Source organism: Mandrillus leucophaeus, unplaced genomic scaffold (genome assembly GCF_000951045.1).
Source record: "Mandrillus leucophaeus isolate KB7577 unplaced genomic scaffold, Mleu.le_1.0 Scaffold66, whole genome shotgun sequence".
Taxonomy (NCBI): domain Eukaryota; kingdom Metazoa; phylum Chordata; class Mammalia; order Primates; family Cercopithecidae; genus Mandrillus; species Mandrillus leucophaeus.
In genome coordinates, this window is record NW_012107141.1 from 1,596,274 (window position 1) to 1,617,551 (window position 21,278).

Sequence of the window (21,278 nt, forward strand, 5' to 3'; positions counted from 1 at the left end):
TATTGTTGTAGCTATCTTTGGAAATAGTCTGCTACAGTCTGCCCTCTGAACATAACAATTCACATTTCTTCCACATGCAGAATATACCTACTCCTCTCTTAGAAGTCTTATCTCATTATGGCATCGACCTGGAGTCCAGTATCTTTTCATCTAACTAAAGTCCAGATGCGTATGAGATTTCTTAGGCACAGCTGCTCCAGTACAGCTTCGTTAGATGTAGAAATCTGTGAATGAAAAGATAAGTTTCCTGCCTCTGTCTCACATCCCCCATCCATCATACAGTGGTGAGACAGGGGCAAGAAAACTGTAGTAGTCGCTCCCATTTAAAAAGAGGAAGAATTGGAAGCACTGTTCCATAGCAATTTTGAAATTCATCTGAGCACATGTTACTAAGTCTCTTACCCCATGTATCAAAAATATACCTTGAATAGCTTTTTCACAAGATGGCGCCGAAAGCAAAGAAGGAAGCTCCTGCCCCTCATAAAGCGGAAGCCAAAGCGAAGGCTAAGCCAAAAAGGCAGTGTTGAAAGGTGTTCACAGCCACAAAAAAAAAGAAGACCTGCACCCACCTTCCGGCGGCCCCTTCCGGCAGCCCAAGACACCCACCTTCCGGCGGCCCAAGACACCGCGACTCCGAAGGCAGCTCACGTGTCTTCGGAAGAGCGCCCCCGGGAGAAACAAGCTTGACCACTCTGCTATCATCAAGTTTCCGCTGACCACTGAGTCTGCCATGGAGAAGATAGACGACAACAACACGCTTGTGTTCATTGTGGATGTTAAAGCCAACAAGCACCAGATCAAACAGGCTGTGAAGAAGCTCTATGACATGGATGTGGCCAAGGTCAACACCCTGATTCAGCCTGATGGAGAGAAGAAGGCATATGTTGGACTGGCTCCTGATTACAGTGCTGTGGATGTTGCCAACAAAACTGGGATCATCTAAATGGAGTCTAGCTGGCTAATTCTAAATATATGTATATCTTTTCACCATATACATGCCTCTGTCAATTTCTAGTTGGGCTGGGAGGCCATACACAGGCATTGACATTGTGACAGGGCTTGGTCAAGACTCCTGTTTTACTTATCCTTTTGGAACATTCACCTTGCCACTCCACTGTGTTTGATCACTCCAGAGATCTATGTGACTAGAGTTAGTGTTGTAGGAAAACCAGAACTCAGAACCTGCCTCCATGATTGAGGGTAACAAGAAGCTTTACAAGAGCCGCATCTTTTATCCCTGGAAGACAACCAATGCCCAGAGTTTGAAGGGTATTAGCCTCCATTTCGGGGAGTGTGGGTTGGCTGGCTTTCAGGTAGCATTTTGTCCTTATATACCCACCTACTACGTCCAACCGGTCTGTCTGCTTCCCTCACTCCTTGCCCAATAAAGGACAAGGACTTCCAAAAAAAATACACACACACACACACACACACACACACACCCACCCACCCACCTTGAATAGTGTCCAGTTCTGGTCCTTGAGAGTTGTTCCCTAGTACATTGTTTTGTAAGACTATTAACTCTACCCTTTGGGCTCTTGGCTTTCTCCTCCTTTTTTCTTTTTCATAAGAAATAGGTCATATTTGTAGCTGAGTAGCTTTTCAACCTGCTTCTTACCTATGTGAAGTTGGGAACCCACAGATATTTTATTTCTCCCATTTTGAACTGTTTCTTCCTCTTTTAGTCCAAACTGGTGGTACTTTTAGTACTATAGCTTTCTTTAAAACTTTGAGAGTTTTCTATGAATGTTGTTAGGGATTGATTCTATGTCCCAAAAGCCACATTCATAATCCCTTTCCAGGACAGAACTGTCTTTACTTTGGATCTGTCTATTGAAGAAAAGGTCATTAAGATTCTTAGAAGTTCCTTTGTATAGATGAGAAGGGTCTATATTTTCAAGGTCTCAGGAAAAGATCTTATGGACAAACCTCTGATTTGATATCTCCCCAGAGACCATTTTTAAATTCCAGATCTTTTGCCAGTTGTAGAGACTGTTTTGGGCCCTCTTTACTTCCTCCAAATTCTGCTTAAAAATTAAACAGGTCCTTCTTTAGTTTATTTCTCTCTTCCCCGTACTTTATCATATGCAGCTAAAAGAAGCCAATTGGCACTTACTTTCAGTGTTCTACCTGGAAATATCTTTAGCCAGTTGATAAGTTAATTAGGTAAATATTCTATCTTATGTAATTATTAAATTAGGTAAATATTATTGCAGACAACAGTCTTGCCAAACATTCCACCACTATGTAACATGAGTCACTGTCTGTCCTGTATCTAATAGCAATTTTCTCATGGCTCTTCTTGGCCTTTGCTAACAAATGACTTTCTACTTTTTCAGCCTCTGCCTGCCATCAGGTCCCAAAACCAATGCTGCATATTTTAGGTTGTTTGACACTTCCCTTAAGCAAGTCGGTCAAAGCAAGTCACATATCCAAGGAAGGGAAAATAGATTCCATCTCTTGATGGGAGGAATGGCAAATTCACATTGCAAAAGAGCATGTGGAATGGAATGACTTAACAGTCATCTTTAGAATAATCTATTGCACCTAGTAAGTTTAAACTCGGAAGATTTACTATAGGTGAGAAGTTAACAAGTGGTAGCCTGTGTATGTATGTGGCTCACAGATGTGGTATATTTGGCTTGAGTAGAGTTTTTTTTTTTTTTTTGAGACGGAGTCTTGCTGTGTCACCCAGGCTGGAGTGCAGTGGCCGAATCTCAGCTCACTGCAAGCTCCGCCTCCTGGGTTTATGCCGTTCTCCTGCCTCAGCCTCCCGAGTAGCTGGGACTACAGGCGCCCGCCACCTCGCCCGGCTAGTTTTTTGTATTTTTTAGTAGAGACGGGGTTTCACCGTGTTAGCCAGGAGGGTCTCGATCTCCTGACCTCGTGATCCGCCCGTCTCGGCCTCCCTAAGTGCTGGGATTATAGGCTTGAGCCACCGTGCCCGGTCGGGTAGAGTTTTAATGAAAAAAACAAAGCAAAACATAATTTATCATCAAACAATTGGAAGATTTTATCTAGAAGGTTGTATACCAGGTCTCTCTTGAAAAATAGCAAGCTGTTTTTGTGTTGGGCCTTCATTTCCATATTAGCTGGAAATTGCCTGATTTACTCACTTTCATGACCTCCTGGCTCCTATAGGTATTTGAGTTTGCAGTTTTTGCTGCTGTAGATTATTAATTTATATGTTAGCTTTTTAAGGGAATATGGTGATGAGCAAGACAGTCATAGAGCTTACATTCAAGTAGGAGAAGATGGACAATAATACGAGATAAATAATGTAATTGCACATGGAAGTGGAATAAAGCAAGAATCTGGGATAGAAAGTAACTAGTAAATGGGTGGTTGGGATGGGGATATTTTAGTTAGGGTGGTCAGGAAGGCCTCTCTGAAGACATGACATTGAGTGGCCTTAGTGTGAGAAGGAGCCAAACATGGGGTAAGAGTGTTCCAGGCATTCTGAGCGTGGTGGCTGATGCCTGTAATCCCAGCACGTTTGGAGGCTGAGGTGGGCAGATCACGAGGTCAGGAGATTGAGACCATCCTGGCTAACATGGTGAAACCCCATCTCTACTAAAAATACAAAAACATTAGCTGGGCATGGTGGCACATGCCTATAGTCCCAGCTACTCGGGAGGCTAAGCCAGGAGAATTGCTTGAACCTGGGAGGCAGAGGTTGTAGTGAGCCAAGATCGCACCACTGCACTCCAGCCTGGGTGACAGGGCGAGACTCCATCTCAAAAACCAAAAAGAATGTTCCAGGCAGAGGAAAAAGCAAGTGAAATGACCCATGGGTGGACCTGGGCTTGGGGTGTTTGAGGAAAGGCAAAGCCGAGAGTATAAGAGGAGAAAATGGTAGTAGAAGAGGGGCATGAATGAGGTCATGAAAGATCCTGTAGGACATAAAAAAACCTTGAGATCTTGTTCTGAGTAATGGGAAGTCACTGAAGCAATTAAACAGGGCTAAGGATGTGACGTCAGTTACTTTTTGCAAAGATGTCTGTAGCTGCTGTGTGGTAAATAGACTAGTGGCAAAAGGTGGAAGTAGGATGTTGTTAAGGAGGCTTGCAGTCATCTAGGGGAAGTATAAATGATGAGGCCTTGAACCAGGGCCTGGTACTTTTAGGAGTGAGAAGTGGTAATACGTGGTATGTGTTAGAGAGAGTAGACAGGTCTTATGGAGGATTGGATATGGGATATGGGAATGGGAGGAATCAAAGCCAACTTTGAGGCTTTTGGCTTGAGCAACTGAGTAAATGGGTAGTCCCATGGGGAGTTCTGACAGAGGAGCAAGCTCGAAGTGGGAATTGAGAGTTTTCTCTTAACTTTGTGACCCTACTACAAAAATAAGGTTGAAAATGAAAATTCCTAAAATGAAATTATTTTTATCTTACAGCTCTTTATATGTTTTGTTTGTTTGTTTGTTTGTTTCTCTCCATTAGAAGACTTTGCCATTACTTGGATGGCAAACCAGCTGCAATGGAGGAAGTATACAGATGTATATTGGAGGATGTATTTATATTTTAATGTGTAGCTATCTGCTGTCAAGAATTAGGCAGTGAGACTAGGCACTGTGGCTCACACCTATAATCTCAGCACATCGGGAGGCTGAAGTGGAAGGATTGCTTTAGGCCAGGGATTCAAGACCAGCCTGGCCAACACAGTGAGCTCTTGTCTCTACAAAAAATTTAAGAATTGGCCAGGTGCGGTGGCTCACGCCTGTAATCCCAGCACTTTGCGAGGCCAAGATGGGCCAATCACTTGAGGCCAGGAGTTAGAGACCAGCCTGGCCAAAATGGTGAAACCCCATCTCTACTGAAAATACAAAAATACTAGCTAGGAGTGGTGGCAGGCGCCTGTAATCCCAGCTACTTGGAAGGCTGAGGCAGGAGACTTGCTTGAACCCGGGAGGCAGAGGCTACAGTGAGCTGAGACCGCGCCATTGCACTCCAGCCTGGGCAACAAGAAAAAAAAAAAATTAAGAATTAGCCTGCCATGGTGGTGTGCTATTTTGAGTAATGGGAACTCACTGAAGGAATTGAACAGGGGTAGTGATGTGATGTCATTTACTTTTTGCAAAGATGCCCTGGCTGCTGTGCTGTGAATAGACTAGTGGCCGCGGGTAGAAGCAGGATGGTCATTTTTAATTTTCTATTTATTCCAATTCAGTGTGGTCATAAAGGATCAAGTGTAACTTATTATTCACATTTTATTGTTATGGGGAATTAATTCAGTTTTACTATTAAAAAAGGTGGCATGATAGTCATCCGAATGTTCTGGGAGAATCTTCCAGAGGTTTGTAACTCTTAGAATTGAAATCACTATTTAAGACCAAGATCGTAACATAAGGCAAGATTGAATAAGGTGAATAGACTTGATGAATTACAGTGCTACTTGTAAAGGATAGTAAATTCACTTTTGCATTTTAGGTAGTAACTTCTATTGTAAATTCGGATGCAAGATGAGATAATAGAGTTTTCACCCCTTTTCAAGAGCCATTTGAGATAGCATTTTGACTAGATCTGCCATTCACGTCAAATTAGAAATAATTTATAATTTTATTTTATATTTATTTTATTTTATTATAATTGGGTTGGAAGGAAATAGTCTTTTATAAAAGGTTAGTTAGTGGCATATTGTCATTACCATTTATTTTACTTGTTTAAAAAATGAAAATCATTATACTTAAATTCAGTGTATATTATGTAGAGAACATAACTGATTTATAACCATGTAAAATTTCTTGTCTTACTAACAAAACGTTCAGTTTTTCCTTCTTTGTGAAACCTTGAGTCAAAATGTACGAGTGAGGATGTTTATATTCCAGTGGTGTAGCTGAACCAGACAGGTCTGCAGAGCAGTGGTTTATTTTTAGACCTGCGTTGCCATTTTTATCCTGCAAAAATATTCATCAGTGTCTTGCTGACAGGCCATCAGTTTTATAAATGTGTCACATAGACCAGATTTTGTTCTTTGTCTCATTTTCCCTCCAACTCTTCTTTTCCTTTTGATTTGTTCATACAACTATTTGGAGGAAGAGAATTTTTTTTTAAAATTTCAATTCATGCATTAGATGCTTCAATTCACAGATTTTCAGCATCACCCAGTTCATTCATCTATCTGCATCTGCTTACACATCTCTGCTTACTGTCTGATATGGGAAGCTGTTATAGATCACCAAGCTGAAGACAAGGAAAAGAGAAATGCATGCATTGGGGATTCTCTTCATGGATCCAGTCAGTTTTTGACTGCCTTCTCCGTATATGTTTTTACATATGTATGTGTATGCTGTGTGTGTGTGTGTGTGTGTGTTTTCATTTATTTACTTGTCTTGCCCAACAAGGGACTGGCATAAAATATTTTGCATAAAAAAATAGCTGCCTAAGGGCCTAGGGGTTACCATATGTGGCAGAAAGCCATGTATTGAAAATAAATCCACCATTATCTTTAAATACATAGAGCACCAGTTATTTAATTTGTTAGGAGACTGTTTTAGCCTGTTTGGGCTGCTAAAACAAAATGCCGTAAACCAGGTGGCTTATAAACCACAGAAATTTATTTCTCACAGTTCTGAAGACCGTGAAGTCCAAGATCAAGGTCCTGGAAAATTTGGTATATGGTGAGGGACTGTTTCCTGGTTCACAAATGGTACTTTCTCACTGTGTCCTACCATAGCAGACGGAGCAAATGAGCTCTCTCAGACCTCCAAAAGAGGACTGATCCCATTCATGAGGGCTCTGTCCTCGTGACCCAACCATCCACAAATGCCCCCTCCTAGTACCATCACCTTGCGGGTTAGGGTTTCAGCTATGAATTTTGGGGGAACACAAACATTCAGACCATAGCAGAGGTGATGTTTTGATTCCAGATGCCTGAGTGACAAATATAACCAAAACAGAAGGAAAAATTCCTGCAATCAAGAGAAACTAGGGGCACATACTTGTGAATACAGTAAATTAATTTTTAAACAGTGTATATTCATGTCTTATTTTTATAAAAACTCAGATTCCCAGAGCAGGATTGGTATTCACTTGTCTATCTCTGCAACAAATATTTACTGAGTAGTTACTTGAGGGCCCAAAATATTAATTGCCTTGGTGGATACCATGGCTTGGAGAATAGGACTTCTGACTTGTAGAGCTTATAGTTATTTTAAGAGGAAAATACTTCTATGTATATTTCACAGACATGGCAGTACAGCATACTAGGTAAGAGTATAGGTACTGGAGCCAGAAATTTGCATTTATAGTTTATGCTAGTCATTTCCTAGTTTTGTTACCGTGAGCAAACTGTTCAGCTTTTCTGAGCCTCAGTTTCTTCATCTATAAAATTGGTATGTACCTCAGAAATTACTGTAAAGGTTAAAAAAGATGATGCTTATTTAACAAGCTGCTAAAAATACTGAACATCATGCCTAGCACATGGTAAGCACATAATAAATGCTGGTTAATTAATAATAACAGGAATAACAATGATGGGGATAATAAATATTCTGTGCATATTCTATAATGCTTTAATATCAGGAATGTCTTCAGCTGTAAGTAACAGAATAACAACTATGGTGGCTTAAACAGATAAGGATTTATTAATCTAACAAGTCTGACATAGACCAGATTGAATATTAATTATTCAACAATTTTTTATCGATAAACTATATGCCAGGTACTGTTCTAGGCACAAAGATTCATCCACTAACAAAATGCAGTTATTCCTGTCCTCATGAAGCTTACATTCTAATTGGGGAGAGAGGCAAAAACAAACAAAACAATGTAATATGAAAATAGTAAGTTATTACTGTGTTAGAAGATGGGCTTTATAGAAAGTTTTGTGAAGGTGGGCCCATTTAAGTTAGGCCATAAGGGAACAACAGAGTTTGAATAAATGAGGCTAGGTGAGAGAAAGACACAACAGAGGAACAGATATGAGAACAATGGAGGAGCCATTTTGAGCCATCTCAAAATGCAGTTTTGGCAACAGTGCTTTGTTGGTCATCAAGTAGTCAGGAGCCATGAATGCAAGATTTTTCTAAGATTTCTAAAGTAAAAAATTTCATGTTATTTTCACTTTATGTAACAGTTAACAATCAAGTACTTAATAGTGACAGTAATATGTAGTAGTGCTTATAAATCAAACGTTGTTCTAAATACTTAATACTAACGATAATAAAAGCATATGGGCTGACGCTTACATAATGCTAATTATGTATCACACTAGTCTAAGGATTTGGTATTCATATCCTAATCTCTGAGTTAAGTACTAATACTATTCTCATTTTACAGATAAGTAAATTTAGATAGTTTGGTAACTTGGCCAGGTTTATTTGTCTCTAAGGACAATAAGAGAAGAAGTAGCTGGAGAGATAGCCTCTCATTCCATAGTCCAGGGGATAGAGTGGGTGAGGAAATGGTCAGGGAATACAAGTAGGTTGAACCCCTAAAGCCCGAGCAAAGGAAGAAAGGAGAAATTGAGAGCGTTAGTAAGGGCTTGAGATGGCTCATCTAAACACAGTTACCCACAATTTCCACAACTCTGGCAGAATTTTACCATTAGATGAGATTAGGTCCAGAGCTTTATCATATTTCAGAGACAGGCTTTCCGATGCTAAGCATCATGCAGATATCTTACCCAGCAGGGACCATTAGAATCCTTTTCTCATAAGGAGAGTGTCTTTTGTTGTTTGTTTCTTTACTTGGTTATCTCTTAAATGAAAGAAGAATTTTCCAATTTCAACATGAGCTTTCAAATGGACCAAATTCTCAAGCACATTTAGGTTGTGTCTAAATAGCTCTTATAGAACAAATATTATGATATGTGCTGCCTATTAAAATTTCTGTCTGTATTCATGTACACATTCTATCTCTAATTAGAAGCTGCCAGCCCTGTCAAAATACAAGTATGGTCCACTCTTAAAACGTGGTGTAAGAAAATATAAATTTATAAAAATAACCAAAGTGGAGGCCAGGGGGACATGGAGAGTACTTGCATTCTAAAAAAATTTTGAAGGCTTCGTTAATTGGGAAAGTTTGCTTTAGGTAATAATTCAAAGAATATATTTTATTTATGTAGTATAAATGTGAGACCAGAGTTATCACATAAAGGGTGAACTTACTTAAATACACTTTATATTAAGGATTCAGTCATGGTACAACATTATGCTCATTTTCAGTGAAGGAGACAATTGTATAGTCAGATAGCATATGATAGAAAGGACTGAGGCATCACAGGCCAAGAGGCCTCCTGAAACTGAATATGGCCTTGCTGGTGCTGTTAGACTGAGTAGCCCTTGTCAGAAGGAATGTTAGATTCCATCAGACAATATTCTATGTAAAATATTACAGCAGTCCTTGTGATTTTCATTAGGTGTTTCCCAAGCGACTCTTACGTTATTGGGATCAGCTAACTAACCAAAGGTGGCTGTGTTATATTTAAATAAAATCTTGAGTTTAGAAGGTTTCAGGGAAGTCCCAGTTTAGAGGGAACTTTGTATGAACTTTGATTCTGTTTGAATCTTGAGCATGCTAAAAAATAACTCATGAATATAAGGCTTTTTTTTTTTTTTTTTTTTTTTTAATAGAGTCTTGCTGTATTGCCCAGGCTGGTCTTGAATTCCTGGTCTCAACTGATCTTCCTGCCTCAGCCTCCTGAGTAGCTGGGATTATAGGCACACACCACCCTACCTGGCTTAAAAGGCATTTTGTTGATATAAATTCCCATCATAGGACAAACCACCATCTCTTAATGCTGAGTTTTACAACTCTCCTTCTCCAAGTACTTGGTGTTATGGTAAAGCAGTAGGAAAAAAAACACAATAATGCACCCTCTTTCTACCCTTTAATCCACTTTGGTTTTTAATCAGAGCTTTTTCTCTCTGCTTTGCCAGTGTACTTCTTGATCTCAGGTTGGGAGAGATGAACTATGCCAGTAATGTATAGCGGGCAGTGGCCTCCCCTTTCTCCCGAGGTGGTAGAGTAGGTTTGGTCCTTTTTTGTTTGTTTCATTTCTAGAAAACTTGAGTTTATGTGTTTTTCTGTCCTAGGCTTTACATGCTAACTGAATTAAGCAGACATCTCAATTGTGGCAGTAACCACATGGGGGCTTGCATAGTGTAACTCTGTTTTTTGTTTTTTGTTTTTTGTTTTTTTTTGAGACTGAATCTCACTCTGTCGCTCAGGCTGGAGTGCAGTGGCACAGTCTCCACTCACTGCAACCTCCGCCTCCTAGGTTCAGCAATTCTCCTGCCTCAGCCTCCCAAGTAGCTGGGATTACAGATGCCTGCAACAACACCCAGTTAATTTTTGTATTCTTAGTAGAGACGGGGTTTTACCATGTTGGCCGTTCTGGTCTCAAACTCCTGACCTTAGGTGATTCGCCCACCTCGGCCTCCCAAAGTGCTGGGATTATAGGCATGAGCCATCGGACCTGGCCCAATTCTGTTTAACTAATATACAGAATATAATTTTATTTGAATTTTAAACTATAAAAACATTATACAAGAAATATATTTACTTATAGAAAAATTAGAAAATTCAGCTAAGTAAAGAAAAGAAAAGAAAAGAAAAATTACTTATATTCCTCTACCTAGAGGTAACTACCATCAACTTTTTGGTCTGTGGCTCTTTTAGATTCTTTACATTTTTTTCCCAATACAAAAAATGGCTACTGTACTTGTTACTCCTCCCACTGTATCTGGGAATCGGATTATTTATGAATTAGATTATTGGTAAGCTTCTTTTGACTCATCATTAGGTGATGATCCTTAGAAATTTCAATTAAAGATCTTCTGGAGAAATAAACATTGTTAAAACAAAAATAGTTAATTTTTGTTAATTTAAAAAATAATCCATTGTTTCTTCACTGGGCTGTGTATCATAGACAGTTTTCACTGCCAGTCACCCTTCTTTGGTGCCATAATTTTTGATAACTATATTGTGTTCTGTTGTATTGATATGCTATAATATGTAATATAGATATGCTATATAATATAGATACAGATATGGGTATAAAAGATTAGTATGCACCACAATTATATACTATATCTATATGCTATTATATGTGCTATATATGCTCTATAATTACATATTAAAATGTATTTAGTGGCCCCTTATGGTTGCAATGTTGGTATTGTAAACAGTGCTGCCACATACCAGCATCTTAAAGATCTTGTTCATTCTGACAAACTAAAAGGGAAAGACAATAGAGTAGTAAGTTAGCAAGGGCCAGCAAATGGCATAGAAAGTTACGACATTTAAAGAATTGTTTCAGATGTCCTTTTATCTTAAAGATCAATGACAATTTAAGTAAAACGAGGACTATTGTACATTTAATAGAATTTAATAAGATACTAAGTTTATATATTTAGTAGTGTCCTAATCTTGTGATGGATTGAAGGTGTTTTCAAAATGCTAAATAGCAGATGGTATTAATTTTTTAATTAATTAATTGCAAAGTATGTGAGTAGGTCAGTAACAGCACAACTATAACTTTAGACATCAGAGAAGTTGTTTTTTCTCTCTTTGAGTTCTAGTCCAGACAGTGAAACTTTGTTAAATAATTTACATTTAAACTTTTGCTGGAGACCAGGAAATTTCTATGATGCGTTGGTAGAATAAAAAGCCATGTAAGTAAATAAATGAAATCACTGAAAAGTGCTTAAGAGGACATTTAAATCAGACTTTTATTAAAAGTTCTACTTATGAGAGGTAGCTTCTTGAAGGGAGAAAAGTATGCTTGCTTTGATTCCGTGAAGCTCACAGTCAGCTGTACCTGCTGCCCATCCGCTGCATCTGAAAGGGTAGCTTAGCTAAGAAGTTGAATAAAACAAACTTCAAATGATAAACAGAAAGTTATTTCACCAGTCTTTAGCACTTCCACCTATGGGTTCACAGAAGAAATAAAAGTCATAGAAACTAGCCTCAAGGTTTCTTCTTTTCTTGTTAAAAGTCTGTGGGAGAGAAGGTAAAAATAATAAAAAGTGTTTTTCTTTTAATTCAGTTATTCATGTACTTTCTATTTTAAATTTTTGAAGATGAGCCAACTGTAGGCTTATTATTTTAAATCACAGCTCTAACTTGACTTATACTGTTCCTAAAACTTGTGGATGTGTGGGTTTTTGTTTTTTTTTTTTAAGAAATTAAAGATGAGAGAAGTCATTACTGTGATTTTATATTCATCGTAGTCGTGGACTCATAGGGTCTTGGGTATTCATTTAGTTTGCAACTACATTGTAAAGATGCTGAAACTAAGGCTCAGAAATATCAACCACTTGTCCAGGTTGATTTAACTAGCAGAACCAGGACCAGAAAATAGATTTTCTGACTATTGGTCAATCCACCACTATTTTATGTAGCGTATAATCTCTGTAACTGAGAAAAATTGTGTTGGATTATATGAAACCCCTTTAAAAAGATTTAGTTGGAAGTGAATTTCACTGAGTGTTCGTTTTGAAAAGTCTATTAGTCATTAAGTTGTTTAACATCATTTTATTGGCAGTCTGGGGGTTTACCAAAAAGTAGAAAGAGGATCCAGCTGGATGTTGTATAACAAGAAGGAATTGTGTTGAGCTTCCATGGTTTTGACTTCTCAGGGATGAGAAAAAAAAATTAGTTGAGAATAGATGAGCGTTCTGCCTTTCTTTTCTCGCATTTGTTGTTGATGCTACCATTATTTATTTCAGTCTTCAAGATGAATAAATTGTTTATTAAACTATCTTTTGGTAAGACTGTTTTGAAGTTCTTGACCAGGCCTGAGTCAGGCATGACAAGTAAATTGACTTGATTTCTCCTAGTTGTAAAGTACCTAGGAGTGTGCTGGGCCTCAGCATTAGTATGTTTAAACACGTGCCTTTAAGATATATTTAATCCTTAAAGAAGAGGTAATTATTCACCAGGAGACTCTGGCCCAAACTTTATTATAGTGTTACTGTGATAAGCATGATGGCTTAAAAGGAGAATAGCTTTCTAAATCTCATTTCTAAATCTCTTAGTGAGGTGAGACAGAGTGAATAAAATCCAGGGTCTCTGTTTTTGGAGAATTTACCCACTTCTTATATGAAGAATATTATTAAAATCATTTTTTTTTTTTTTTTTTTTGAGACAGAGTCTTGCTCTGTCACCCAAGCTGGAGTGCAGTGGTCTGATCTCGGCTCACTGCAACCTCTGCCTCCTGGGTTCAAGCAATTCTCCTGCCTCAGCCTCCCAAGTAGCTGAGATTACAGGTGCGCACCACCCCGCCCAGCTGATTTTTGTATTTTTAGTTGAGACAGGGTTTCGCCATGTTGGCCAGGCTGGTCTTGAACTCCTGACCTCAGGTGATCTGCCCGCCTCAGCCTCCCAAAGTGCTGGGATTACAGGTGTGACCCACCGCGCCCAGCCTAAAATCTTAAACTGGATGAATTAGGTTGAAATAAATCAAATAATCTACACTAGACCTTCCCTTATGTTTATCTATCCTGGTGGATATAAATGTGGACCACTGAAGATAAGTTAACTAGTGAAATTGCCAGGTAGATCTCATTATACCTCTTTCACTTTTATTAAACCTGAATTATATACAGTATTTCAAAGGCACTTGTGTAGTAGACGCTATTGTCCTACTGGTGTGTTTGCATACTGTTTATAAGCTAAGGAGATCTTTAATGTAATCATGTCAGCTGAAGAATGAAAAGGGTCATAAATTTGGAAAGGAGAGCTTTATTTCTCATAAGTGGTTGCAGCCTGCAGGGTGGTCATCCTGACAGGCTGGGAAGCAAAGCCTCCCACCAGAAGTCGGAAACAGACACTTCCAGGGAGGGGCAAAGGGAACAGGAATTTATGCTGGGCAGAGTGGCCAAATACGTATGTTCAGTAAGCGCTAGGAGGCATCATGAATATTCATGGAAGAAGAAAATGTGCCCATGTGCAATTGAGCTTCAGACCTTTCCATGGCATGGAACCCATGTCCAAAGAATGGCAGCATTAGCATGATCTCAGGGTGGAGTTTTTGGTCTTCTGACATCAAAAGATGAAGCAGAGCACATGAAAATGTTTGCTGTGCTTCCTCTGCAGACTGGCCAGAACCACTCTGTATGGTTTGGCTGTGTCCCCCCTACCTAAATCTCATCTTTAATTGTAGTTCCCATAATCCCCTTATGGGGTGGGAGGGACCTGGTGGGAGGTAATTGAATCATGGGGGCAGTTACCTCCATGCTGTTCTCCTGATAGTGAGTTGTCACGAGATCTGATGGTTTTATAAGGGACTCTCCTCTGCCCTTGCTCTATACTTCTTCTTGCTGCCACCATGTGAAAGAAGGATGTGTTTACTTTCCCTTCTGCCATGGTTATAAGTTTCCTGAGGCCTCCCCACCCATGCTGAACTGTGAGTCAATGAAATCTCTTTCCTTTATAAATTACCCAGTCTTGGGTATGTCTTTATCAGCGGCGTGAGAATGGACTATACACACTCCCTGGTTGGTGATCTCTTATCAGGAAGAAATGCTGCTGGTTAGTTGTTTCATTGAAACTGCAAAATGAGGGGGCAGCAGTCAGGCTATTGGTTGCAGTCAGTGGTGGATCTTTTTTTTTTTAGAGACAGGGCCTCTGTCATCTAGGATGAAGTGCTGTGTGGTCTCGTCATAACTCACTGCTACCTCTTAACTCTTAGGCCCAAGGAATCCTCCTTCCTCGGCCTCTAGAATAGCTGGGACCATAGGCATATGCCAGCATGCTTAGCTAACCTTTTTTATTTTTTGTAGAGACAGGGTCTTGCTGTTGCCCAGGCTGGTCTTGAACTCCTGGTCTCAAGTGATCCTTCTGCGTTGGCCTCTCAGAGTGCTTGGGATTATAGATGTGAGCCACTGCACTCAGTTGAAGTTCAAGTTATTAATTAATTAATTAATTGGCAGTCTCAGTTGCCCAGGCTGGAGTGCAATGACATGATCATAGTTCACTGCAACCTCAACCTCCTGGCTCAGGCAATCCTCTTGCCTTGGCCTCTCAAAGTGCTGGGATTACAGATGTAAGCCACAATGCCTAGCCTCAGGTTATTTAAAAAGTGGCTGCTGGGAATGGGGAATAAAGAAAAATGTCATTCTCAGTGGTGAAGAGTGACTTGAGTACAATATGAAACTGATTCCCTGGCATGTTATATTTGGGAAATACCAGGTGGACCGTTTGAAATTAAAATGTTGGTTAAAGATAATGAAAAATAAAGTTGGATTCAGCATTATCAGATTAATATGGAATCCACTCTTTGGAGTATTTGTGTATGCACAGTACATTATTGCTAAATGTGTCTGTTATAGGTAGTTCCTAGTTTATAAAGAAATATTGTATTGTGTCGTTGGGTTTATGTTGTGGTGATCAGATTACGATGTGATGAGTGACAAGTCATTTAACCTCTCTGAGATTGTCACTTCATCTGTTAAATTAGATGCTTTAATCAGGTCTTATTATCTACCACCCTCCTAGGGTTGTTTGGGCAACTACTGATTGTACCTCATAGAGTGTTGGGACCATTAAAACAGACATTGTAAAGTATCTGCTACTGTGTTTGGCACCTGTTAGGCACTTGATACATTTAGATTTAAATTTTAAAAGGCTGTTCTACTCATAGAAGCAGCCAAAACTTAGGTTTCTCTGTATTCTGTAGTGTAAATTGAGTGATATATTGATTAGTTTTACTTCCCAAATTCAAGGAATGATACACCAAGCAAAACAGCAATTTCTGTTCCTTTCCTTTTCTAGCCTTTGATAAAAAGCTAATCTTTAGTAATTTTTAAAAAGAGGTTTAGGGGGAATTCACATGGAGGTCAGAGTGGAAGCAGGTGTGAGAGGGCCCAGCAGAAGAAAACATCGCTGCCAAAGTGTTTGAGTCCATTGGCAAGTTTGACCTGGCCTTAGCCATTGCAGGAGGTGTGGTAAACTCTGCCTTATATAATGTGGATGCTGGGCACAGAGCTGTCATCTTTGACCAATTCCATGGAGTACAGGACATTGTGGTAGGGGAAGGGACTCACTTTCTCATCCCATGGGTACGGAAACCAATTATCTTTGTCATTCTCGACCATGTAATGCGCCAGTCATCACTGGTAGCGAAGATTTACAGATTGTCAACATCACACTGCGCATCCTCTTCCGGCCTGTCGCTAGCCAGCTTCCTCACATCTTCACTAGCATCGGAGAGGACTATGACGAGCGTGTGCTGCTGCCCATCACTACCAATATCCTCAAGTCAGTGGTGGCACACTTTGATGCTGGAGAACTAATCACCCAGAGAGAGCTGGTCTCCAGGCAGGTGAGTGACGACCTTACGGAGCGAGCAGCCACCTTTGGGTTCATCCTGGACTATGTGTTCTTGACACATCTGACTTTCAGGAAGGAGTTCACAGAAGCCATGGAAGCCAAAAAGGTGGCTCAGCAGGAAGCAGAGAGGGCCAGATACGTGGTGGAAAAGTCTGAGCAGCAGAATAAGGCGGCCATCATGTCTGCTGAGGGCGACTCCAAGGCAGCCGAGCTGATCACCAACTCACTGGCCACCGCAGGGGATAGCCTGATTGAGCTGTGTGAGCTGGAAGCTGTGGAGGACATCGTGTACCAGCTCTCGCTCTCAGAACATCACCTACCTGCCAGCAGGGCAGTCCATGCCCCTCCAGCTGCCCCAGTGAGGGCCCACCTTGCCTGCATCTCCACGGGCCAACTGGGCCACAGCTCCGATGATTCTTAACACTGCCCTCCTTCTGCCCCCACCCTAGAAATCACTGTGAAATTTCATGATTGACTTAAAGTGAAGGAAATAAAGGTAAAATCACTTCAGAAATTCAAGTAAAATTCTCATTACATAAAATTAACCATTAGCCACTTGGCAGTGTACGATCCAGGGGGCTTTAGTACATTCACACTATTGTGCAACTTTCACCTCTATCTAGTTTCAAGGCATTTCTATCACCCCAAAAGGAAACACCATATCCACTAAGCACTCTCTATCCTGCCTTGCACTTTCCCTGGCAATCGCTAATCTGCTTTCTTTCTCTATGGACTTACCTATTTATTCTTGATGTTTCATGTAAATAGAATACGGTGATGACCTTTTGTGTCTGGCTTCTTTCATTTAGCATGATGTTTATATATAAGGTTCATCCACATTGTAGCATGTATCAGTACTTAATCCCTTTTTGTGGCTGAATAATATTCCATTATCTAGATATACTACACTTTGTTTATTCAGCCATCATTTGTTGGACATTTGAGTTGTTTCTACCTTTTGGCTATTGGCAGTGGTGCTGTTAGGAACATTCATATACAAGTTTCTCTTTGAATACAGGTTTTCAGTTTAGGGGGCTATATACCTAGGAGTGGAATTGCCAGGTCATTTGGTAATTCTGTTGATCTTTTTGAGGAACTCCCAACCTGTTTCCCTCAGTGGCTGCACCATTTTACATTTCTACTAGCAATGTACAAGGGCTTTAATTTCCCCACATCCTCACCAACACTTAATTTACATTTTAAAAAATTACGGTCAACCTAGTGTGTCACTGTAGTTTTGATTTGCATTTCCCTAATAATGTCGAGCTTTTTTCTTATGCCTGTTGGCCATTTGTATATCCTCTTTGGATAAATGTCTATTCAAGTCCTTTGCCCAATTTTAAAATTGGGTCGTCTTTTTGTTACTGAGGTATACAAATTCTTTATATATTCTGTATACTAAACCTTTATTATATAGATGATTTGCAAATGTTTTCTCTCATTCTATGTGTGGGTTGTTGCATTAGTCTGTTTTCACACTGCTGTAAAGAACTATCTGAAACTGGGTCATTTATAAAGAAAGGAGGTTTAATTGACTCACAGTTCTGCATGGCTGGGGACGGCTCAGGAAACTTATAATCATGGTGGAAGGCGAAGGGGAAGCAAGGCATGTCTTACATGGCGGCAGGAGAGAGATCGAGGAGGGAACTGCCACATGCTTTTAAACCATCAGACCTCCTGATAACTCACTATCATGAGAACAGCATGAGGGAACTGCCCCATGATCCAGTCACCTACTACCAGGACTCTCCCCTAACATATGGGGATTACAATTGGAGATGAGTTTGGGTAGGGACACAGAGCCAAACCATATCAGTTGTCTTTTCATTCTCTTATAATATCTTTTGATGTACAAAAAAATTTTAGTTTTGACGAAGTCTGTTTTCCCTACTTTTTCTTTTGTTGCTGTAGTTTCATAGCTGACCTTAGTTAGCTTTTTCTCTGCCTTCTGTATCCCCTCTACTTTCTAGCACACCTTGTCTAATTGCTAACATTTATTGAGAATTTCCTATGTGCCAGGTCTCATGCTAAATACATTACATACATTGTTCCATTTAATTTGCAAGGAGTCCAGTATGGTGGGTGCTACTATTAACATTTAATTGAATCTTTTTTTTTTTTTTTTTTTGAGATGGTGCCTCACTCTGTCACCCAGGCTGGAGTGCAGTGGCACAATCTTGGCTCACTGCAAGCTCCAGGTTCACACCATTCTCCTGCCTCAGCCTCCCGAGTAGCTGGGACTACAGGCACCTACCACCATGCCTGGCTAATTTTTTTGTATTTTTAGCAGAGACAGGGTTTCACCGTGTTAGCCAGGATGGTCTCAATCTCCTGACCTCGTAATCTGCCCATCTCGGCCTCCCAAAGTGCTGGGATTACAGGTGTGAGCCACCATGCCCAGCCCAATCGAATCTTTACAATGACTCTATGGGACAGATAATATTGTATTCACTTTACAAATGAAGAAACCAAGACAATAGTGGTTAACTATTGCTATAAATTAGCCACAGAAGTTAAATAGAGGTGGCAGAGTTGGGATTTGAATCTACACTTAAACCTTGCTGGTTTGATTTTAGTGTCCATGTTCTTCACCACTTCTCATATTGTATTTGCACTAAAATAGCAAAAGCCTTTCCATTGTGGTGACTTACCAGGCCCTGTGATTCAACTGTTACTCCCACATTTTGGGTATTCCCAAAGGAAGCCACAAAGTAGTTTGAATCAGTTAGATCACACTGAGGCATAAAGATTGATCACCTTTTAATTCTTATACATGCGTTTGCATTGTTAAAGAGGATGTGGCATTAACCAAAATGAATCATTATTTGCAAGGGGTTTTAGTTAACCAAATAAAGTGAAAAAATCAGGCAGAAGCCATTTTGGGGTTATGGTGCCACTAGAAAGAATTCCTTGCCTGGAAGTTGGCCCAGGGGAGCAACTGCCTTAAGCAAGTCTTGCTTTTCACAGTTTTGTTTGTTTGTTTGTTGGTTTGTTTGTTTTTCTGTTCTGGACCTATAGATGCTTTGAATTTTTGTTATTGTTGTTTGGGTTTGCCAGTTTTTTAAGTGGCAAGTAGAATAGTCTCCAGTGTCTGGTTGGGTCAAAATAAGGGGAGTAAAGAGTCAAAGAGAGGGCTGCTTAGTGGGGAACCTGAAAGGACTGAGTGGGAAAAAGGGGACTCTATATTGGGACAGGACATTTGTAAACTGGGCATTTTCTTTCTATAGCAATCTACTGTTATTGAAGAAAGACGTGTGCTTCCTCATACCATGGGGTTTTGGAAAATGCCCACAATATCTGGGTGTATGCATAAACTAATATTTTTTCTGTAAAATTATTTTTATAATATGATGAGGAGAACAAGTTAGAGTGGTCTTATATTGCATCACTTTCACTGTTTGTCTTTAATAAAAATGGAGGAAGTTGCTGCTGTTTTATTAACTTGCACCCTGCATGCTTCTCTTCTTTGTTCTTTGTCAAATATGAGCTGGCGTGTGTTAAGACTACGTTAGCATTTGCTCTCAGGGACTTCTGTGGTTTCTAAATTCAGCACTGCTAAGCCCCTACACTGTTTGCCTGAATCAATTGAGACTGCTATTTTTAGCAACAAAAGGGGATTGAAATAGCAATTTTCTTTTCATGTAATAGATTCCCAAGAGGAATACTGATGCAAGCTCTCTATCATTTTCTATTCCTACCACCCTCCTCCCAAAACCCTCAGAGGAAAGGCAGCTGTCATGGATTGCGGCAGTATTAATCTTTAATCAATCGAGTGTTTTCTGCATTCAGGTTTTCGGGGGGAAAAAGGGGGTCACAAGAAGGAAACTGCTTGGAATAACTAAGCTCTTAGGCATGGACTTTACAGTCAGAATTTTGTGGGTAGTGGCAGGGAATAGGCAGAAGAGCTAAAAATAGTGAGTTTGCTTCCAGTGTTGCTCTAGTCTATTTTTGATGTTTGATTTTGATAAGGTTGATTGGGTTCTTACTAAAAATATCTGTTCCTAGCAAGTTGAGGACAAAAAGAGTAGAATATTTTTAACCTACACAAACTAAAGTATTTTTGTTGACTGTATAAAATCTGGAAGTGGAGCCCTGGTCAGTTGCCAGTATTTTATATAATCTGTAGCAAGCTAGACGCTTCTGGATGCCAAGTTGGTCTATTCTTTATAGTTGTCGGTTTCCATCTTCTCAAAGGCTTGTAAATTTGGGTTCTGGTGTTATATTTGTATATGAAGACATAAGCCTTTTTAAAAAAAATCTTCCTTTTTCTCCTTTCCTTCTTTTCTTCCTCTACCTTATAGTGCTACCCGTGACCGTCATCTGTACTGTCCCAACCCACATGGTTCTGGGTGATACCATATAGCTTTTTTCTGTGTATTGTTAAAAACTACCCTAACTTATCCACGTATTTCATAGCAAAATGGAATCTGAGGACACCAGTGTTAAATGAAGAAGCAAATCTTAGAGACAAGAATATGAACTGTCAGGCCAGGCGCGATGGCTCACGCCTGTAATCCCAGCACTTTGGGAGGCCGAGGCGAGCGGATCATGAGGTCAGGAGATCAAGACCATCCTGACTAACATGGTGAAACCCTGTCTCTACTAAAAATTCAAAAAATTAACCAGGCGTGGTGGCGGGCGCCTGTAGTCCCAGCTAGTCGGGAGGCTGAAGCGGGAGAATGGCGTGAACCTGGGAGGCGGAGCTTGCAGTGGGCAGAGATTGCCTGGGTGACAGAGCCAGACTCTATCTCAAAAAAAAAAAAAAAAAATGAACTGTCACTACTTTGGTAATGTAACATGTTTTCGCATGTTTCACTGGCACATTATGAGTGAAGTAGTTCTCTCTAGCACTGAAAATCATCACTTTTCTCTTGTTTTTTTCTTCGACTTTTAAGTTCAGGGGTCCATGTGCAGGATGTGCAGGTTTGTTACATAGGTAAACGTGTGCCATGGAGGTTTGCTGCACAGGTCATCCTGTCACCTAGGTATTAAGCCCAGTGT

General features: G+C 40.0%; 1 protein-coding gene and 1 pseudogene across 2 annotated transcripts in view; both read left to right on the plus strand.

The window, feature by feature from the left end:
- Positions 1–21,278, plus strand: part of HSD17B12 (hydroxysteroid (17-beta) dehydrogenase 12) — a 169,058-nt gene that overhangs the window by 35,789 nt on the left and 111,991 nt on the right. The window lies entirely within an intron of this gene.
- LOC105554833 lies at positions 731–16,639 on the plus strand (annotated as a pseudogene).